The sequence below is a fragment of the Salmo salar genome, chromosome 10 (assembly GCF_965601325.2).
Source record: "Salmo salar chromosome 10, fSalSal1, whole genome shotgun sequence".
Classification (NCBI taxonomy): Eukaryota; Metazoa; Chordata; class Actinopteri; order Salmoniformes; family Salmonidae; genus Salmo; species Salmo salar.
Genome location: NC_138300.1, coordinates 65667008 through 65677891, shown reverse-complemented (window position 1 = coordinate 65677891; position 10884 = coordinate 65667008). Strand labels below are relative to the sequence as shown.

At 42.6% G+C, this 10884-nt stretch overlaps 1 long non-coding RNA gene across 1 annotated transcript; it reads right to left on the bottom strand.

Moving 5' to 3' along the window:
- Positions 1–4193: 4193 nt before the first annotated feature.
- On the bottom strand, positions 4194–5879 carry LOC106560729 (uncharacterized). The gene is made up of 2 exons (XR_001318658.3): positions 4767–5879; positions 4194–4496 (listed from the first exon to the last, which is right to left on the bottom strand). It is a non-coding gene; the product is annotated as an uncharacterized LOC106560729 (long non-coding RNA).
- Positions 5880–10884: the final 5005 nt, after the last annotated feature.

Genomic DNA, 10884 nt, shown 5'->3' with positions numbered 1-10884 from the left:
GACCAGCAGGGTCAAATAATAATAATAACAGTGGTTGTAGAAGGTGCAACAGGTCAGCACCTCAGGAGTAAATGTCAATTGGCTTTTCATAGCCAATCACTAAAGAGTCTCTCTACCGCTCCTGCTGTCTCGAGATATATACTGCTCAAAAAAATAAAGGGAACACTTAAACAACACATCCTAGATCTGAATGAAATAAATAATCTTATTAAATTATTTTTTCTTTACATAGTTGAATATGATGACAACAAAATCACACAAAAATAATCAATGGAAATCCAATTTATCAACCCATGGAGGTCTGGATTTGGAGTCACACTCAAAATTAAAGTGGAAAACCACACTACAGGCTGATCCAACTTTGATGTAATGTCCTTAAAACAAGTCAAAATGAGGCTCAGTAGTGTGTGTGGCCTCCACGTGCCTGTATGACCTCCCTACAACGCCTGGGCATGCTCCTGATGAGGTGGCGGATGGTCTCCTGAGGGATCTCCTCCCAAACCTGGACTAAAGCATCCGCCAACTCCTGGACAGTCTGTGGTGCAACGTGGCGTTGGTGGATGGAGCGAGACATGATGTCCCAGATGTGCTCAATTGGATTCAGGTCTGGGGAACAGGCGGGCCAGTCCATAGCATCAATGCCTTCCTCTTGCAGGAACTGCTGACACTCCAGCCACATGAGGTCTAGCATTGTCTTGCATTAGGAGGAACCCAGGGCCAACCGCACCAGCATATGGTCTCACAAGGGGTCTGAGGATCTCATCTCGGGACCTAATGGCAGTCAGGCTACCTCTGGCGAGCACATGGAGGGCTGTGCGGCCCCCCAAAGAAATGCCACCCCACACCATGACTGACCCACCGCCAAACCGGTCATGCTGGAGGATGTTGCAGGCAGCAGAACGTTCTCCACAGCGTCTCTAGACTGTCACGTCTGTCACGTGCTCAGTGTGAACCTGCTTTCATCTGTGAAGAGCACAGGGCGTCTGTGGCGAATTTGCCAATCTTGGTGTTCTCTGGCAAATGCCAAACGTCCTGCACGGTGTTGGGCTGTAAGCACAACTCCCACCTGTGGACGTCGGGCCCTCATACCACCCTCATGGAGTCTGTTTCTGACCATTTGAGCAGACACATGCACATTTGTGGCCTGCTGGAGTTCATTTTGCAGGGCTCTGGCAGTGCGCCTCCTTGCACAAAGGCGGAGGTAGCGATCCTGCTGCTGGGTTGTTGCCCTCCTACGGCCTCCTCCACGTCTCCTGATGTACTGGCCTGTCTCCTGGTAGCGCCTCCATGCTCTGGACACTACGCTGACAGACACAGCAAACCTTCTTGCCACAGCTCGCATTGATGTGCCATCCTGGATGAGCTGCACTACCTGAGCCACTTGTGTGGGTTGTAGACTCCGTCTCATGTTACCGCTAGAGTGAAAGCACCGCCAGCATTCAAAAGTGACCAAAACATCAGCCAGGAAGCATAGGAACTGAGAAGTGCAGAACCACTCCTTTATTGGGGGTGTCTTGCTAATTGCCTATAATTTCCACCTGTTGTCTATTCCATTTGCACAACAGCATGTGAAATTTATTGTCAATCAGTATTGCTTCCTAAGTGGACAGTTTGATTTCATAGAAGTGTGATTGACTTGGAGTTACATTGTGTTGTTTAAGTGTTCCCTTTATTTTTTGAGCAGTGTATATATAGAGAGAATTAGAGAGAGCATACTTAAATTCACACAGGACACCGGATAAGACAGGAGAAATACTCCAGATATAACCCCCCGACACAAACTATTGCAACATACATACTGGAAGCTGTGACAGGAGGGGTCAGGAGACACTGTGGCCCCATCCAACAATACCGCCGGACAGAGCCAAACAGGCAGGATATAACCCCACCCACTTTGCCAAAGCACAGCCCCCACACCACTAGAGGGATATCGCCAACCACCAATTTACCATCCTGAGACAAGGCCGAGTATAGCCCACAAAGATCTCCCCCATGGCATAACCCAAGGGGGGCCCACTCAAGTGACGCACCCCTCCTAGGGATGGCATGGAAGAGAACCCGTAAATCCAGTGACTCAGCCCCTGTAGTAGGGTTTGAGGCAGATAATCCCAGTGGAGAGAGGGGAACCGGCCAGCCAGAGACAGCAAGGGCGGTTCGTTGCTCCAGTGCATTTCCGTTCACCTTCACACTCCTGGGCCAGACTACACTCAATCATAGGACCTACTGAAGAGATGAGTCTTCAATAAAGACTTAAAGGTTGAGACCGAGTCTGTCTCTCTCACATGGATAGACAGACCATTCCATAAAAATTGAGCTCTATAGGAGAAATGGTCACAAAATTAGGTCCCAAGGGTGACATTTTATTTGGTCAATTATACATATGCAGTAACCGTATGGACATACATTTGTCTTATTTTATTGATTTTGTCCATAAGGCCAATGTTTTGACCATTTGCCATATATGATCATAGGAAGTCGGCTTCCGAACCCAAAAGTCAGTGAGCCATGTCCAAATGGCATAAGAAACGTCCAAATGGCATTTATATTGACCGAATTATATATAATTTATCACTATGTTAAGCTCTGAATCAACCTAGAAGGTCTATAGGAACTAAGAATTTCTCATTGATGTTGATTCAGCATGTCCATTTCATAATGGGAAGTTCTTATGGAGATACACTGGCAATGGACACTCAACTTGCCGAAGAGCTGTTCACACCGACAATATAGCATATGTGTAATGGACACTGTCCAATCGCTCGTTGGTGTTGATTTCAGCCTTTCCACTTGGTGATGTTACAGTTGAAGTCGGAGGTTTAAATCAGCAGGGGATCAAATACTTTGATGCAAATCAATTTATAACATTTTTGACATGCGTTTTTCTGGATATTTTTGTTGTTTTTCTGTCTCTCACTGTTCAAATAAACCTACCATTAAAATTATAGACTGATCCTTTCTTTGTTAGTGGGCAAACGTACAAAATCAGCAGGGGATCAAATACTTTTTTCCCCCACTGTAGCTAATATGAAGTTAGGTAGCTGGTGATATTTAATTCACTTAGCTAGCTAGAGTGAGGGTGGGGCACAATTGCCTCAGCATCATCCTGTAGGGGAATGTTTGGCTGGGGTATGCCGTCATTGTAAAATAAGAATTGGTTCTAAACTGAATTGACTAGTTAAATAAAGGTTAAATAAAAAATACAATAAAATATATACTGTATGTCAAGTTGGCTGGATAGCTAGCTAGCTATGTTAGTCACTCATTTGAGTTAGCCTGCACTGTAGCTAGTTAGCAAATAATACATCGTTATTATTTTTTTTTTTAAATACACCTTAGCAAAATACATTTAAACTCAATTTCACAATTGAATCCTACAGACGAAGAACCATATATGTGACAATTTTTCCATTTTAAGATAATCAGTTATTTTTATATTATTCATTGTGTGTACCACATTGGGTGTTTTATGGTTGACAAATATTTCACCATACTCATATCTTCCAACAACAATTGATATTTTTTTGTTATTTCAAAAAATACTTTTTTTATTGCCGTTTTAATTTTTAGAATGTGGAAGAACAGTATATCTCCAGTGATGATTTCAGTTTGTGGAAGAACACTATATGTGACATTTTGCATGACACTTGTAAGATGTCCTTTTTTAATACCTGATATGATGTTTTAAGTACTTTCAAGTACAGATGCCCTTCATGTAAATAACTTAAATGCAATATGTAGTTAATTCATTTAATGGAGGTTCATTTAAAGGTGGTCTATCAACTTTAGCACCGATGACTTTTCTTAAAAGTTGAGTCATGAAATCTTAGTCTCATTTAAAATGAAGCCCTCAATGTGAACATACCATAGAATAACTACAAAAATAGAATACAATTAAATTAATTCAATCAAAAGAAGTACAACTTGTACATATCAAATATGGATCAATGTGATGTGCCAATATGCATGTCCATTATGCAGGTCCCTAAGGTCAATATTACAAAATGTTCAGAAAACCATTCTCTTTGCGTTTAACACTATGATCTGCAATTAAGTTTTGAATTGCGTTAAACCCATGCTAAAGGCAAGAAACGTCCTTCTGTACTGAGGTGACAGCAGTAAATAAGTATTAACTGCTTAGAGTTGATGCTAAATGTGGTGACAGAGATGTATATTGTAATGAATAAAAAAAGGGAATCATTAGGATATTTTATTGTTAGAACAACATGTTGCATGTTGATGGGATGTTAGTAAACTATTCTCTGTGCAATACATGTGACTTTTAACCACCTCACTGAAGTGATCTGTAGTCCAGCTGGTCGCTTGAGAACAGAATCTGGGAGGTGACTGAAGTCTTCACATTGCATCCTCATCACCTTGAATGGTTTTGCTGGTTGTTTCTCGTATGGGACAGTGTAGAAACTGTTGAACAGATGCAGCTTGCGCTCATCAATCAACTTTCCACAATCCTTTCTGCACGTCGTGGAACACGCTCTTCCCTGCAGGATACAGTGTAACGTTACATATAACTAGCTAGCTACTGTAGCCATGTCGAATCATCCGGTGGATGGACAAAAAGTAGCTAGCTATGTTTCTTCTATAATCTAGCAATAACATTTGTAACGATAATGTATAAATTAGTAGCCAACGAACTTTAGCTAATATGTTTTCTCTATAGTTACAAATTAGACAACCCAGAACATACATGTTAGTTACTGTACTCTATAGCTAGCTAGCTTGATTGTTTGATATACGGTTCTTCCACATACCTCTTTTGGACAGCTTTTCCCATTTTTTTCTTGACCCTTACGATTTGTATAGGGTTTTCCCGCATCCCGTAAGATCTTCCTTTGCCTGTCTTTCCATTCTTTTAGTTTTGTTTTACGTTTCTTTCCCACATTTCGGTGATTTTCATCAGCAACAGAAAAGTTGTGCGCTTGTCCGTCCATTCTGAGTGGTGCACATAAACGGTTATTCCACGAGAGCCTATCTTTAAATTTAAACATATTGTTAATTAGCGCGTGGAAAGCTTGTGAAACCGGTTCACTATAGAAAAAGGGTGTCCAATAATGATTTTTCATGTATATCTCGTTTTTTTGAAAAATGTCACATATACGGTTCTTCGTCTGTAGGATTCAATTCATGGCATTTAATCCGAGTAAAAAATCCCTGTCTGAGGTCAGTTAGGATCACCACTTTATTTTAAGAATCTGAAATGTCAGAATAATAGCAGAGAGAATTATTTATTTCAGCTTTTATTTTGTTTCATCACATTCCCAGTGGGTCAGAAGTTTACACACACTCAATTAGTATTTGGTAGCATTGCCTTTAAATTGTTTAACTTGGGTCAAACATTTCAGGTAGCCTTCCACAAGCTTCCCACAAAAAGTTGGGTGAATTTTGGCCCATTCCTCCTGACAGAGCTGGTGTAACTGAGTCAGGTTGGTAGGCCTCCTTGCTCGCACACACTTTTTCAGTTCTGCCCACAAATTTTCTATAGGATTTGAGGTCAGGACTTTGTGATGGCCACTCCAATACCTTGACTTTGTTGTCCTTAAGACATTATGCCACAACTTTGGAAGTATGCTTGGGGTCATTGTCCATTTGGAAGACCCATTTGCGACCAAGCTTTAACTTCCTGACTGATGTCTTGAGATGTTGCTTCAAAATATCCACATAATTTTCCTACCTCATGATGCCATCTATTTTGCGAAGTGCACCAGTCCCTCCTGCAGCAAAGCACCCCCACAACATGATGCTGCCACCTCCATGGTTCACGGTTGGGATAGTGTTCTTCGGCTTGCAAGCCTCCCACTTTTTCCTCCAAACATAACGATGGTCATTATGGCCAAACAGTTCAATTTTTGTTTCATCAGACCAGAGGACATTTCTCCAAAAAGTACGATCTTTGTCCCCATGTGCAGTTGCAAACCGTAGTCTGGCTTATTTATGGCAGTTTTGGAGCAGTGGCTTCTTCCTTGCTGAGCGGCCTTTCAGGTTATGTCGATATAGGACTCGTTTTACTGTGGATATAGATACTTTTGTACCCGTTTCCTCCAGCATCTTCACAAGGTCCTTTGCTGTTGTTCTGGGATTGATTTGCACTTTTCGCACCAAAGTACGTTCATCTCTAGGAAACAGAACTCGTCTCCTTCCTGAGCTGTATGATGGTTGCGTGGTTCCATTGTGTTTATACTTGCGTACTATTGTTTGAACAAATGAACCCGACTTGTGGAGGTCTACAATTTTTTTGTGAGGTCTTGGCTGATTTCTTTTGATTTTCCCATGATGTCAAGCAAAGAGCCACTGAGTTTGAAGGTAGGCCTTGAAATACATCCACAGGTACACCTCCAATTGACTCAAATTATGTCAATTAACCTGTCAGAAGCTTATAAAGCCATGACATCATTTTCTGGAATTTTTAAAGCTGTTTAAAGGTACAGTCAACTTAGTGTATGTAAACTTCTGACCGACTGGAATTGTGACAGTGAATTATCAATGAAATAATTTGTCTGTAAACAATTGTTGGAAAAATGACTTGTGTGTCATGCACAAAGTAGATGTCCTAACCGACTTGCCAAAATAATAGTTCGTTAACAAGAAATTTGTGGAGTGGTTGAAAAACGAGTTTTAATGACTCTAACCTAAGTGTATGTAAACTTCTGACAACTGTAAATCCCTCATTAAATAAATTGGAAATGTACAATTGAACACTGTCCATTTGCAATGTCTTACAATGGGCATTTACCATCATGAATTGGACATGCTCTAATATACTCAGAAATGCCCAATTGACTGGCCAGTTGAACTCGGGATGGCCGAACAGTGACAGTGGTTTCTCTCCACTGCTCGCTGGTGTTGATTTCAGCCTGTCCATTTGGTGATGTAAATCCCTCATTAAATACATTGGAAATGTACACTGTCCATTTACAATGTCTTACAATGGGCATTTACCAACACGAATTGGACACGCTCTAATATACTGCTGAAATGCCCAATTGACTGGCCAGTTAATCTCGGGATGGCCGAGCAGTTATGGTGGTTTCTCTGCATCACTCGTTGGTGTTGATTTCAGCCTGTCCATTTTGTGATGTAAATCCCTCATTAAATATATTGCAAATGGACAATGTACATTTCCAATGGAAAATGTACAATGACAATATACACTGCTCAAAAAAATAAAGGGAACACTTAAACAACACAATGTAACTCCAAGTCAATCACACTTCTGTGAAATCAAACTGTCCACTTAGGGAGCAACACTGATTGACAATACATTTCACATGCTGTTGTGCAAATGGAATAGACAACAGGTGGAAATTATACGCAATTAGCAAGACACCCCCAAGAAAGGAGTGGTTCTGCAGGTGGGGACCACAGACCATTTCTCAGTTCCTATGCTTCCTGGCTAATGTTTTGGTCACTTTTGAATGCTGGCAGTGCTTTCACTCTAGTGGTAGCATGAGACGGAGTCTACAACCCACACAAGTGGCTCAGGTAGTGCAGCTCATCCAGGATGGCACATCAATGCGAGCTATGGAAAGAAGGTTTGCTGTGTCTGTCAGCGTAGTGTCCAGAGCATGGAGGCGCTACCAGGAGACAGGCCAGTACATCAGGAGACGTGGAGGAGGTCGTAGGAGGGCAACAACCCAGCAGCAGGACCGCTACCTCCGCCTTTGTGCAAGGAGGAGCAGGAGAAGCACTGCCAGAGCCCTGCAAAATGACCTCCAGCAGGCCACAAATGTGCATGTGTCTGCTCAAACGGTCAGAAACAGACTCCATGAGGGTGGTATGAGGGCCCGACGTCCACAGGTGGGGGTTGTGCTTACAGCCAAACACCGTGCAGGACGTTTGGCATTTGCCAGAGAACACCAAGATTGGCAAATTCTCCACTGGCACCCTGTGCTCTTCACAGATGAAAGCAGGTTCACACTGAGCACGTGACAGACGTGACAGAGTCTGGAGACACCGTGGAGAACGTTCTGCTGCCTGCAACATCCTCCAGCATGACCGGTTTGGCGGTGGGTCAGTCATGGTGTGGGGTGGCATTTCTTTGGGGGGCCGCACAGCCCTCCATGTGCTCGCCAGAGGTAGCCTGACTGCCATTAGGTACCGAGATGAGATCCTCAGACCCCTTGTGAGACCATATACTGGTGCGGTTGGCCCTGGGTTCCTCCTAATGCAAGACAATGCTAGACCTCATGTGGCTGGAGTGTGTCAGCAGTTCCTGCAAGAGGAAGGCATTGATGCTATGGACTGGCCCACCCATTCCCCAGACCTGAATCCAATTGAGCACATCTGGGACATCATGTCTCGCTCCATCCACCAACGCCACGTTGCACCACAGACTGTCCAGGAGTTGGCGGATGCTTTAGTCCAGGTCTGGGAGGAGATCCCTCAGGAGACCATCCGCCACCTCATCAGGAGCATGCCCATGCGTTGTAGGGAGGTCATACAGGCACGTGGAGGCCACACACACTACTGAGCCTCATTTTGACTTGTTTTAAGGACATTACATCAAAGTTGGATAAGCCTGTAATGTGGATTTCCACTTTAATTTTGAGTGTGACTCCAAATCCAGACCTCCATGGGTTGATAAATTGGATTTCCATTGATTCTTTTTGTGTGATTTTGTTGTCAGCACATTCAACTATGTAAAGAAAAAAGTATTTAATAAGATTATTTCTTTCATTCAGATCTAGGATGTGTTGTTTAAGTGTTCCCTTTATTTTTTTGAGCAGTATATTATATTTCCATCAAGTCAGCCATTTAAGATATCATACTGACACCAAACGTATACATACTGAAACCAAACTCATTTTGACCAACTCTTTTAGAAGCCAACTCACATATTTCAGAGCCGGCCCACCATTCATAGCACCTTCTGTTAAAACCATATAAAAACTTTCAAAAACAGTTACATTCGAGCTGCAGGTCCATGTGTAGGCCAAGCTGAGGCAACCCCGAATCCCGAGTTTCGGGTTAATAGGTCATTCGGAGCCCAAGCAGCGACCTTAATTAGTGATGAAAATTCACTTATTTCGGGGGTTGCTACGGGGTCCCTGGACGAGCTATCGGCCAGAAACGTGTAGGGTCAGTCTCTATGGGCCGAGGCGGTTTCAATGCACCTAGTTTTGTGATTCTGGGACTTTTCATGTAGGCTACTGTGGCTATTTGATCATAATATAGGCATAACAGTGGCCTACCATCAAAAACAATGGAGAAAATGCATCCAATAACACTTTAAATTGGAAAGAGCAGTTCTATCGTTCAGCCTACAGTATCAGCCAATGTCTGGTGTTCAACGTAGGCCTACATTTCATGAGACTTTTGAAAAAAACATGCAGAGCTTGACATTAACCTGTTCATCCACTTGTCCTTTGGACAAGGAGGTGACTGAAAAATGTTTTTGTTTGATACAAGAAACCACAAAATAAAATGCATTATTATTCCCATACCATTATTATAGAATCAGACAAATTATGCTACCCTCTGCCTATTGGCTACTTAGCTTATTCAAGCCTGACTCAAAATACAACACTGCCCCTTCAATACAAAAAAAAGCTCTACCTGACTCACTTTTCAAAAATGTCTAGAAATACACGTTGTGCTCTTGTAGGAAGCAATCACTCCCCAATTGCTGATGACAAATTATCTATAACTGGGCTAATAACGCACTAACTTGCGAAGGACATGAACAAATGTGCACATGTGGCTACATGTAGCTCTCGCTTTGATCTCAAAACAAGCGCATCTACTCTCAACCGCTGATGCTGTAAACAGTCCAGTTCAAAGTGAATGGCACAGATCCATATATGGCAATGGTTTATTTGCATATAGTCCTACTGAAGCTCCGATTGGGTATGGCGCACCGGTCTGCGTAGAGCCCTCAAACTGGACCTCGAAGCCAGTTCCACTGCATTTTTTCATTGTCACCCTCTAATCAGGGACTGATTTAGACCTGGGACACCAGGCGTATGCAATTATCAGGTAGAACAGAAAACCAGCAGGCTCCGGACCGCGTAGGGTAAGAGTTGTGCTTGAGTCGCGCCTGTCAATGCAATAGAATCCTACTCCGATGCATTCTGCTTACAACAAAATATCTTGTATAGTTAGTTTAACATACTAAGTTTTGCATAGTCGTTTTGGTTCGGTATGTTGCTTTGAAAGTTGCTAATATTGTGTTGAATCGATCACAATTCCCACAGTAAAGGGAAACGTTAACAGTGTTAACAGTGAAAACTCCAGAAAGTTGAATTCAATCTTGTGCTTCTCTGAACATTATGATATTTCTACTGCAGCTTAGAGGGAACATTGGACACCCCGGCAACTTTGATAAAAGAAAAACACTATCAGTTGTATCGAGATGGCTATGCATATTCATGGCATGAGGCTAGTAGCATAGCATCTCTCTATATTGAATGCAGGCGGTTGACGTCAACAACCCTCATTTAATTTTCAAAAAAGGATTTCAATAATGAGATGACTCCACCAATCCAAAGAAAGGATAGGCGCGAACTAGACAGCCCGCTGTTCCGCTTTGTGGACAACGAATCCCATTATTAGGGAGGAGAGACATGCATCTTGTCAGTATATCCATAATCTTTGGGTATAATAAGAACTAAAGACTGCCTCCATGATGGCTGACCTTTGTTTTCAACGTAATCTACTCACGTTCGCACACGCCATTTCATGGTTGCTGCTTTCTTTCTTACTGGGATTACCTTACCTGCGCTGGATAGCAGTATCGTGCGAACATACTCTGTCAGAGCATGTGGACAACCGGCACTTCCCCTGGCTAGCTGGGGTCTTGACCTCAGAGCATGAATATAAAATGTAAATATCTTTGGCTGAGAGTGATGGGAATAAAAAAAACGTCCTCGGCGA